General features: G+C 33.6%; 1 long non-coding RNA gene across 1 annotated transcript; it reads right to left on the bottom strand.

Moving 5' to 3' along the window:
* Positions 1–1,937: 1,937 nt before the first annotated feature.
* LOC120091735 (uncharacterized) lies at positions 1,938–11,059 on the bottom strand. Its single transcript, XR_005485821.2, has 3 exons — positions 10,831–11,059; positions 2,110–2,848; positions 1,938–2,005 (listed from the first exon to the last, which is right to left on the bottom strand). It is a non-coding gene; the product is annotated as an uncharacterized LOC120091735 (long non-coding RNA).
* Between the last annotated feature and the right edge of the window lie 227 nt (positions 11,060–11,286).

Below are 11,286 nucleotides of genomic sequence, written 5' to 3'. Positions count from 1 at the left end.
TTGATAAAAACCAAAATATTTGATCACCATATCAAATCTAATGTTCCAAGATATGGATGCCTGTTTCAACCCACAAATGGATTGATTCAGCTTGCAAACTTTTTACTACTGACCTTAGGCTATGAACCCTTCGGGTTGAGACATAAAGATGCTATCTTCAAAATTCCATTAAGAAAAGTAGTCTTGACATCCATTTGCCATATCTCATAGTCATAATATGTGGTTATGGATCAGAGAATTCTTAGAGACTTAAGCATAGAAACAGGGAGAAAAAAAGTTTCTTCATAGTCAACCCATTCCTTGTAGGTATAACCCTTTGCTACAAATATAACTTTGAAGATCTGTACCTTTCTTGCTACATCTCTCTTTCCTTTGTAGATCCATTTACACCCTATGGGTTGGATCTCTTTAGGTGAATCTACAAGCTCTCACACTGAATTAGAGTACACATACTCCATTTCAAGGTCTATGACTTTGACCTATTGGTCCTTGTCTATGTGATTCATTGCCTATTTATAGGACAGTGGATCTTCAACGCCATCATCTGGTATGACAACCTGAGTTTCAGTCAAACCCAAGTAATGGTCAGGTTGTATCACAACCCTTCCATTGCATCGAGGCACTCTCAACGATTGAGAAGGACAAGATTGACCAGAAATGCTGGCTTCTTCATTAACTCTTGATGAAGGACCAACTGCATCAACAACCTTTGTTGATTCTTCAGTAACTTCACTTAATACTATTTTGCTATGTGGTTTATGATCTCTCATGTGGTCTTCCTAAAAAAATGTAGTGTTTGTTGATATAAACATCTTATTTTCTTAAGGGTCATAGAACAGACCACCTCTCGTTTCCTTAGGGTAACCAACAAATTGACATAACCTTGAATGAGGTTCCAACTTCTTAGGATTTGTCACTAATAAATGTGCAGGATAACCCCAGATTCTGAAGTAACGTAAACTCAGTTTACGCCCACTCCATAACTCGAAAGGTACTTCAGAAACACTCTTCAAGGAAACATTGTTCAAGATGTGAACTACAATCTCTACTGAATACTCCCCAAAACGAGCTAGGTAATTGGACATAGCTCATCATAGAACGAACCATATCTAATAAGGTTCTATTTCTCATTTATGATTAATCATTCTGTTGAGGTATACCAAGTGCTGAAAGTTAATATTGAATTCCATGTTCTATCATATAGTCCTGAAATTCTAAATCTATGTACTCTCCACCCGATCAAATCAAAGTATTTTAATTGGTTTACCTAATAGGTTTTCAACTTCAGCCTTATACTCCTTACTCTTTTCAAAGTCTTTAGACTTTATTCCATTAGGTATAAGTAACCATACCACAAATAATCATCTATGATAGAGATGAAGTATTCGTACCCTCCTTTAGCCTTTACATTCATTGGACCACAAAGATTTAAATGTATGAGCTCTAAGGGCTTTTTGGCTCTATAATCTTTTCCACTAAAAGGTTTTTTAGTCATTTTTCCTTAAAGACAAGATTCACACGGAGGTAATAAATTATCTTCTAACTTGCTTAGAAGTCCATTCTTTACCAATCTTATACTCCTATCGAGATTTATATGACCTAATCTCAAATGTCAAAGATATGTATCATTGTTACTTCGAGAAATTCTTCGTCTTTTTGTTTGAGTATTCACAGCTTTAAACATCACATGATTTAAAAGTGTTTTTGATTCAGTTGGTCTTAACACATAAGTTGTCTTCTAGTTTAGCGAACAGATAGTCACACCATTTTTCATAATGAACACTTTATTAGATGAAAAAGAAACAAAGTATGATCGTTCAATTAAACAGGAAATAGAAACACAGTTCCTCCTCATTTTAGGAGCAATGTATAAGTTTTCTAAAAACAAAAATCTATTTTCAAAAAACAACTTAGCAGCTCCCATTGGAAGAGCTAAAATGGCGTCTCCCGTTCCAACCTTGAGTGTCATTTCAACCTCTTCGAGCTGTAGGAAGGAACTAATTCCCTGTAAAGAAGAACAAACGTGATCAGTGGTTCTCAAATCAAGTATCCAGACATTATGGCCATTTTCCACTAAACAGGTTTCCAGAACTACTAAATCATATTTACCTTATTGTCTTTCTTCTTTTTGGCAAGGTACTTAGGGCAATTGCATTTTCAGTGACCATCCATAATTCAATGAAAGCACTTACCCTTGTCAGCCACCTTGCCTTTACCTTTGTCTTTCCCAGCAGCGGGAGTCTTCCTCTTCCCTCCTTTCTTTTTCTGGATCTTCTTAGAACCAGAAGATGAGTGAGCAGGCCTAGTTCCCGAGGATGAACCCTTGTGGAACTTTTTGGAATGGGCAACATTTGCCTCTTTTTCTACTGGCCCCTTACTTTTCATAAGGGATTGATAAGTCTATAACTCATTCAGGAGGGTAGTTATGGTGTACTATATTTTATTCATAACTGCATTGCTGTGGAATTGAAGAAAACTCTTTGAAAAAGATTCTAAAATAAAGAACACCTAACTCTGCTCATCGATGATCATTTCATTCATTTCAACAACATTGAACTGGATCATCAGGTCGAGAACATATTCTCTCACTGACTGACCTTTCTTCATGCACGCATTGTAAATGTACTTGAGGGCCTCGTGTCAAATCTGAATGGACGATTGTCCAAACATCTCTTGGACAGACTCTATGATCTAACTTACAAACATCATGGCATCATGTTTCTTAGTAAGAACGTCAGGTAGACTTGCCAAGATATAGACTCGGGCCTTGTCATTGGCCTTCGTCCAGCGGTCATTAGCATCCTTCAATGCTTGGGATGCATTATGATGGGGATTGGAGGACATTCCTCTGTCAAGATGAACCACAAATCATCAATAAACAGAATCGTATTCATGTTAGATTTTTCACGTCGCATAGTTCTCTCTGGTTAATTGATCATTTTTAAGCAAAGAAATAATTGAGGAATTCATGCTGAAACAAATAAATGAACGTATTAGTTATATCTGTCTTAACCCATTACACAATTATCCAATAAATTTAGCAAAAAATACATGTAACCATAGAACCCTAATTAAACTATTGATTTAGTTTTTGCAAAGATACTTCAGAGGTTTATAGCAACAACCACCGAAGGGTGACCACCTACTCCTCCCCTGAATTGAGACAATCTCAGCTAATCACTAATACCAGAATAACTCTTAATTTTATAGTTTTTAGCTACCGTTTTTTGGTCAAGGATTCATTAACTAGCTTAATTCATCCCGTATGTGCGACCTTCTCATTTTCGGTTCCTAAAGGTACGCTTCAACAGGCTACCGAAAGGAAAGATAGATGTTGAAGATTAACCTAAGAGACCCTATCCATTATTAGAGTTTGCGTTGTTCCGACTCTTATGATCAGACCCTCGGAAGGGGTGGTCGCTCTAGGACAATACGCAGGCGAACCATAGGAATCTCGCGGTGCAACCTAATGGAGGAGACCATAGGATACGTTGACATGCGTCCCTCTTTCACTTACTATGAACACTTTCCCTATTCACCTAACTATTGACTCATGCAAATACTTTCCGAAGGGACGTCGCATCCAGGGCGATACGAAACCAAGCATGGTTCTCACGGTGTGAACTCTTAGGGACGTGAGAGCTAAATTTTGATATATTTCATATACCAATTTTCTCTCAATAAAGTATTCTAATATTTTTAGGGTTTCATTATACTTAGTTAAAAATCGACTAATAAATTTATCTAAGTCCTTTTAATTTACTCAATATAACATTTATATTGAATGATTTAACAATACTTTATTTAATTTATTAAACTCTTTAATAAGATCAATTCTTTATTGTATGCTTATAAAATATTTGCCCAATTCACCTTCTAGGTCGGTTTCCAGGTGGAGGTGTTCTATTTTCGCCAGCTTAAGTATCCCCGTCTAGATAGGACGTTCCTTAGACAAGGGTCCCTTATGGGCAGTTATTTTATAAATTTAATCTTTTAACAAAATTCATTTTAATCCTAGTAAAATAAATTAAAAGATTAACCTATTTCTAACCTCATTAGAAAAACTTCCAACATAAGTCTAGGTGAATTAATTTTAAACCATTTAAAATTAATTTGGACCTATGTTTGCATGCAACTCTTGACTATAGATTTTAATCTATCTCATTAAAAACATAACACTTATATTTTAATGCTTTATTAAAACCTATAAATTTGTGATACCACTTGTTAGCATAATTACTTTAGATCTATATTGAATAAATGAACTCTAGGATCATTCATGCCAAATTTTCAAGCATAACATACTAGATTCTATTGCAAAACTGATGGCAATTATAAGGCAGCTATTGTCTTCCTCAACCAAAACTCCAAATGCCCTAAATGAGATCTCTCTCTATATGGGATTCAAGAAAGACTTGAGTGCATATTATTTTGGTATATTGGGGACCATAGCCCTAAGTTCTCTTTATATACTAGTTCAAATATGGTTCCCATTAAACCCTAATTAACTAGGAATGAGCTTCTATCCATTAAGTCCATACTCAATTAGGAATCTAGGGTCCTAATTAATTAGATTACATAATATGGCCCAATCTAATAACAAAATGTGATAAATTATTAATCCACAACATAGCCCATACATTAATTAAACATATTATTATTTAATATGTCTAACAATCTCCCACTTAGGCTATGTCTGTGTACTTGATATAATTAAATCACATAAACTTTAAACGCGAATAAATAGGTTATTTCAATAATAGAATTCCCTTTTAGTTCAATCTGGTCCATCTCCTGTATTAGCACGGAATCAAGGCGGCTTTCGTTACTACCCTTGTAACTAAACCTTCCTTGATCATCAATTTCAATAGATTCAATGACATAGATCAAGTATGGATGGATAACATGAAAACTACATGCAAAGTGATCTAGATCATGCCTGTTTCCAACTGGTTTAAATTCCTTAGTGAGATCATTCTTTCAAAAACTTTATGCTAAATTGCATGCATGATAAATATGTCAGATAATAAAACATAAACCATCAACTTTATTCTATATAGAAAGTAAACAAAATAAGGTCAAAGAACATCCTCAATAATAATCTTCTACTAAACCATGGAATCAGAAAAGTGACTAACACCCATGTGAGCAACATGCTCATGAAAAACTTTAGGTGGTAAACCATTAGTTAATGGACCTGCCACCATAGAATTTGTTCCTATGTGTTCTATCGAAATTTGACAATTCTAAACTCTTTCTTTAGCAACCAAAAACTTCACATCTACATGCTTTGACTTCATATCGCTTCTGTTGTTGTTGGAATACATCACTGTCGACTTATTGTCACAAAATAATTTTAGCAATTTTTTTATGCCAACCACTATCCACAACCCAGTGACAAAATTTTGCAACCATATTCCATGATTGGATGCTTCATAACATGCTATAAACTCCGTAGCCATGGTAGAAGAAGTCATAAGTGTTTGTTTAACACTTTTCCAAGATACAACTCTTCTAGCCAACATGAAGATATAGCTTGAAATGGATCACTAAGTGTCTTGGCATCCAACATAATCGGAATCAGAATACCCAATGATCTCCAAAACTTCTGATCTCCGATAAGTGAACATATAATATTTTGTTCTATGTAAATACCTCATAACTCATTTGGTTGCTTTCCAATGATCCATCCCCGAGTTACTCAAATATCTGCCTAACACTCCAACTATGAATGCAATATCTGGACGCGTATATACTTGGGCGTACATAAGACTTTTAATAGTCAATGCATAGGGAACCTTCTGCATCTTCTTAGTTTCGAGTCTGATTTTGGGGCATTGACTTAAAAGAAATTTATCACCTTTAGTGACTAGGGTATCTCCTGATGCACAATTTTTCATGCCAAATCTACTCAAAATCTTTTCAATGTAGTTCTTTTGTGACAATCTCAAAATATCTTGAGAACGATCTCACAATATTTCAATTCCTAATACAAAAGAAGTATCACCGAGATCTTTCATCTTAAAATTCTTTTTGATAAATCTCTTAGTGTCATGCAATAAACCTACATCATTACTTGCTATGGGTATGTCATCGACATATACCACTAAAAAGATTGATTTACTCCCACTAAACTTGTGATTTACACAATCTTTTACTATATTCACCTCAAAAGCAAAGGAGGTTATCATTTTATGGAATTTGTAATACCATTGATGAGAGGCTTGCTTGAGACCGTAGATGGATTTCTTCAATTTGCACACCATAGACTTTGAATTACCAGATATAAAGTTTTCTTGTTGCACCATATAAATCGCCTCATCAATATTCCCGTTGAGAAACACAGTTTTTACATCCATCTGGTGTAGCTCTAAATCAAAGTGAGCTACCAGTGCCATGATTACCCTAAAAGAGTCTTTTGATGAAACCGAAGAGAAAGTCTCTTTGTAATCAATGTCTTCCTTTTGAGTAAAACTCTTTGCAACAAGACATGCTTTATATCATTCGATATTTCCATGTGAAACCTTTTTGGTTTCAAACATCCATTTACAACCTATGGGTTTCACTCCTGATAGTAATTCGACAAGTTCCCAAATGTCATTGTCTTTCATGGATTTTATTTCCTCTTCCATAGAATTTATCCACTTTTGAGAGTTAGAGCTTTGTAGAACCTGTTAGAAGTTGATTGGATCATCTTCCATTACGACCATATCATTTTGATGTTCTTGAAGAAACACAATATAATCATCTAGAATTGCACTTCTTCTCTCTCTAATAGATCTCTAATGACATTAATTAAATACAAAATTATATTTATCTAAGTAATGTCATGCTCAATGCAAATTCCATTTTTATTTGATAAATATAACACTTATGTTAATCATTTATGAAAATTAAGCATCTACATTCATCCATCCACCATACAACAATTATAATATTGTATGATGCATGAACATGCTTAATGTAATCATACATCCTTATAACTTAACACGTATATTATGATGCATGAGCATGCTAATTTAATTATGCATCTATAAAATATAACCTTTATACTTCATTATGATGCATGAACATGTTTATCCTAAGGTAGGCTTTTTGAATCTTTATAACATACAATATATAATATGAATTCAACATTAATTTAAACATACATCCAATGCATATTAAATTAATTTAAATAGGAAAATTGGCTTTGATACCAATTGTAGGGATCAAATCTCAAGCAGAAGCATGTGAACGCCTTGCATCTCAAAAATCGATTTTTGAAGAAACAAAAACAGTGTTCTAAAACAAAACATATGAAATAACATGAGATGGAGAAGGGAAACTAAGAGGGGGAACTATTTCTTACCTTTGAAGATTCTCAAGCTTCTAGAAAGATCCTCTAAGTTTTCCAATGAACGTCTCCTCAATCGATCTTAAACACAAACGACTCCTTAATCGATCTTGAACACTACCACGAGAATAACCTTGTTATTCTTTAGGATTCCAATAGAAGGATAGGTGTATCCAACTATTAGAAGAGGAAGAGGTAGAGAGATTTCTTTGGAGAGTGTAGAGAGGATTTTCTTTTGATGGCTAGGTTAAAATTCACTAAATGAATTCATGCCCTAAAATAGATATAAGAAAGAATTTATATGGAGAAGGGTTAACCTCTTCTCCAAGTCTTTTCCAATTTACTCTTACGCTCAATTAATTAAATAACATTTATTTAATTAATTAACATGTTAATTAAATAACCATCAATATATTAAATCCAATTTAACATATATATTTAATTAACATAAATAAACACTGTATGTTTATGTACACCACATCTCTATTAATTTAATTAATAAATTCTTTATTAATCTAATTCACTTGAATTAAATATTTGAATATCATTCAAATATTTCTCTCCAACTTAATTTAAATTATAGATCACATCCATAATCAATTACATATTAATCACATCTATATACAATCTCCTCAATTTGATTTGAACAGTTTAAATAATTCATCTTTAATATTCTTTAGTGAGTTAGCAATGGGATCTGGTGGACCTGTAGATCAAAAGCTCTAACGATATATGATTAATTGACTAAACTCATTAACCAAATTAATCAATATTCATTAACTATGGGTACACTCTACTAAAGATCCACAACTGCATTCTTCTCATTGCAGATATATTTCTGTGTCCATGGATATAGACCAATAATAGCAAGTTAGTTCTTCACGAGTGTTCGTAACGCCAATTGGGTCAAATTACAGTTTTACCCTTGGGTTAACTCTGACTCTTTAAGTACTAGTGCTCTTCTAACAAACAATCTGTTTATGACCCAACTAATAAATAGAAACCCCTCTCGAGTCAATGATAAGGTTCAAACTCTAGAGACACCACTTAAGGGAACACTCATCCACTTACTTTGAAGTCATAAATGAGAGAATTCCACCTTGTATTATTATGTTCTTAGCTCCCTATTCGATCTTGTCCCCAAAATGGTAGGCTTATTGAGTTGGAAAACTTGCCACTCTCATCCATACAAATCAAAAGACAATCCCTCGTAAATAGGAGTTCATAATACACTCAGGATTAAGACTAAGTTGTCTAGATCATCCAATTGAAATAGGAACCTAACTAGTTAATGGCGTTGTATCTAGAGGTTACTATTTCGTGGTCCGATCCTATGAAAACTCATTTCATAGGATACCCCCACTCGCGTGTTACCTACACGAACGCGTTGGATCATTGTGTTTGTATCAAATACAAAGTAGGTCGTATCCATGGTGTCATCAGGATAAGGTACCCAACCTTATCCTTATACTATAGACATTTTAGGCTATATCTTGAACATTGATCCCTATATGTCTCCACATATAGTTCAGAACTAATAAGGCAATCTTGGATGTTAGTTTATTGGATTTAGGGTTATTAAAACAAAACAAAACAAAATACAATCAATAACATTTATTGAATTAACATGAATAACTTTTTATTGATGATAGTCAATTAATAACATCTACTATCTACGAGGTCGAGGGCATGAAACCCAACAACTTGTTGATAAAAAAAATGTGTTTGTATGATAAAAATGAGAATAGATATAGTCTAAGTGTAAACATATACTGTTGATAAAGTAATAAATCTTGAAGTATTCAAAGAGTCGAATCCCATAAGACTATTTATGCAAAGAAAGAGCTTTTTTATGTAAACCAAAGGGTAATCGGTAAATAAGTGATTTTAGCGTTGAATGTTGATAAAAGCAGTAAAGAAGAGTGTTGAATGTTGATAAAAGTAGTAAACAAGAGTGTTGAACATGGATACAGTTATATTTTAACCAAAAAGGCAGTGTGCCTTGAGCAATGCAACTGCATCATACTAGGACAATGACTTAGTCATAGACAAAAAGCTTCTCCTATTTGATCTTGTATCAAGTTCCTTTAAAATCTCTAAAGAGTTAATACCTATACTTATTTGGTTAATTAGATCTTTGATTAATTCACATGCAATTTCTTTATCTTATGGTGTCCCTTTATTTCTAAGGCGATGTGACATCCTATTTCTAGGCTCTTAGTCCCATATCCCTTTGTGACATCAATTTATATCCTAAACTTCTCAGCATTAAAACTTTGCTAAATTAAATGATCAGTTTAACTTAACAACATTTTTCTATAAACTCAACAAAGGAAATGCATAAGTCAAACAAGTATGAAGCATAAGCATTAATCAAGCCATAAAGTCCTAGGGTATTCATATAACTGAGTCCCTTAGAGAACTTAGCTCATGATGACTAGATTTCATTAAATAAAAAATCAAGATTATAAGATAAATGTTCAACGAGAAGAAAAAAGAAAGGAAATAATAAAAAAGAACATAAATAAATAGAAAAAAGTTGGAAATATAAACAAGCGACTCCTTCCGACCATCTTTTGATCTCCCAATCTTCCCCTAAGATGATTATCTTCTTTCGAAGATGAATCTAACCTCTCCATATGTTTCTATGAGGTAGAAGTAACCTAGAGTGCTCAAACCTCATAGGGAACTTTCTTCTTCGAAGCTTGCTGATTGGGGGAAAAGATCTCAACCAAGGGATGACTAAATTTCGTAAGTGGAGAGTGGATGGAATTTGATGGAGAATCTATGCTTGAAATGGGAAGCTTCTCCTCCATTATATAGGTGAAGATGATTGAGAAAAGACTTAAAACCATGTTGAACATTTACCCATCGTTTTAGGCGTAGAATAACAGCTTGGACCAAGAAAATAGAAACTAGAATGACTGGGCACAAATATGAAAAATTAGGGATCCTTGATGCGACTGCAATGAAATCTAGCGATGCAGTCGCATTGAACAAAAATCTTTAAAACAGTTAAAATCAATGGCAAAAGCTCATAAAATCAGCCCAAACTAGTAAAGATACACTTTAAGCATTAAAGGGCCTATATTTAATCATTTTAACAAATTTAAACCATTTACGGAGAAAATATCATGCATATAACAACTTTTACAAAAGAAAAAAAAACCAAAATAGATGGTAAGAACATGAACTTTTTAACATCTATCACTTGTGCATGACGTCGTTTACAGAGGCAATATCACAAGGCAAGCACTGCGACGCTTAATATGAAACGCGCGCGATAGGAGTATCAATGCCACATTACTCTACTAGAAAGGAGCAAAGAATAGAATTCTTGAAGAGCAAAGAATAGATTTCTTGAAGAGGTTTAGGTTTAGATTTGACGTAATGATAGGGACTATGAATTCATACTCGACTCCTAATCCAGATAAAATGTAGAGAATATGATTTTGTTCTAAAATTTTATGTTCTACAGATGTTAGACAACTAACCATATTCTTGACTTTAGTTAGATAATCTTTCATCAACAAACCTCCCTTCTTGAGCATTTGTAGTTGAGTTTTGTATTCAAGTTCATATCCTTGAATCACATAGATAGCTTTAAATTTCCAAGCAAGATAGTTATTGTTGGTAAGTTTGATGATAGAGGTTTGATTTCTAGGGTTAAGAACAAAAGGAGAATCAACTATTATTTTTTGGGAGAAAGAATTGAATCCTTTTATTGAGAATAACTCAAATACAAAGCTAAATAAAAAGGGAGAAGATCCCTTTAAATAGGGAAAATAATTAATATCCGAAAATAAAAGGAAAATAACAGCCTCTCGAGACCCTCACGTGCTTGGACTAAAAGGTCTTTTTAACTTAATTTATTACCTCTAACAGGCCTGAAAGAAAGAAAAAAAACTTTTACATAAATGACCAATTTTACCCTTAGGTTGACAAATCTT

The sequence above is a fragment of the Benincasa hispida genome, chromosome 11 (assembly GCF_027475165.1).
Source record: "Benincasa hispida cultivar pf3 chromosome 11, pf3_genome.v1.1, whole genome shotgun sequence".
NCBI classification, from domain to species: domain Eukaryota; kingdom Viridiplantae; phylum Streptophyta; class Magnoliopsida; order Cucurbitales; family Cucurbitaceae; genus Benincasa; species Benincasa hispida.
This window is presented reverse-complemented; position numbering and strand designations above follow the sequence as displayed.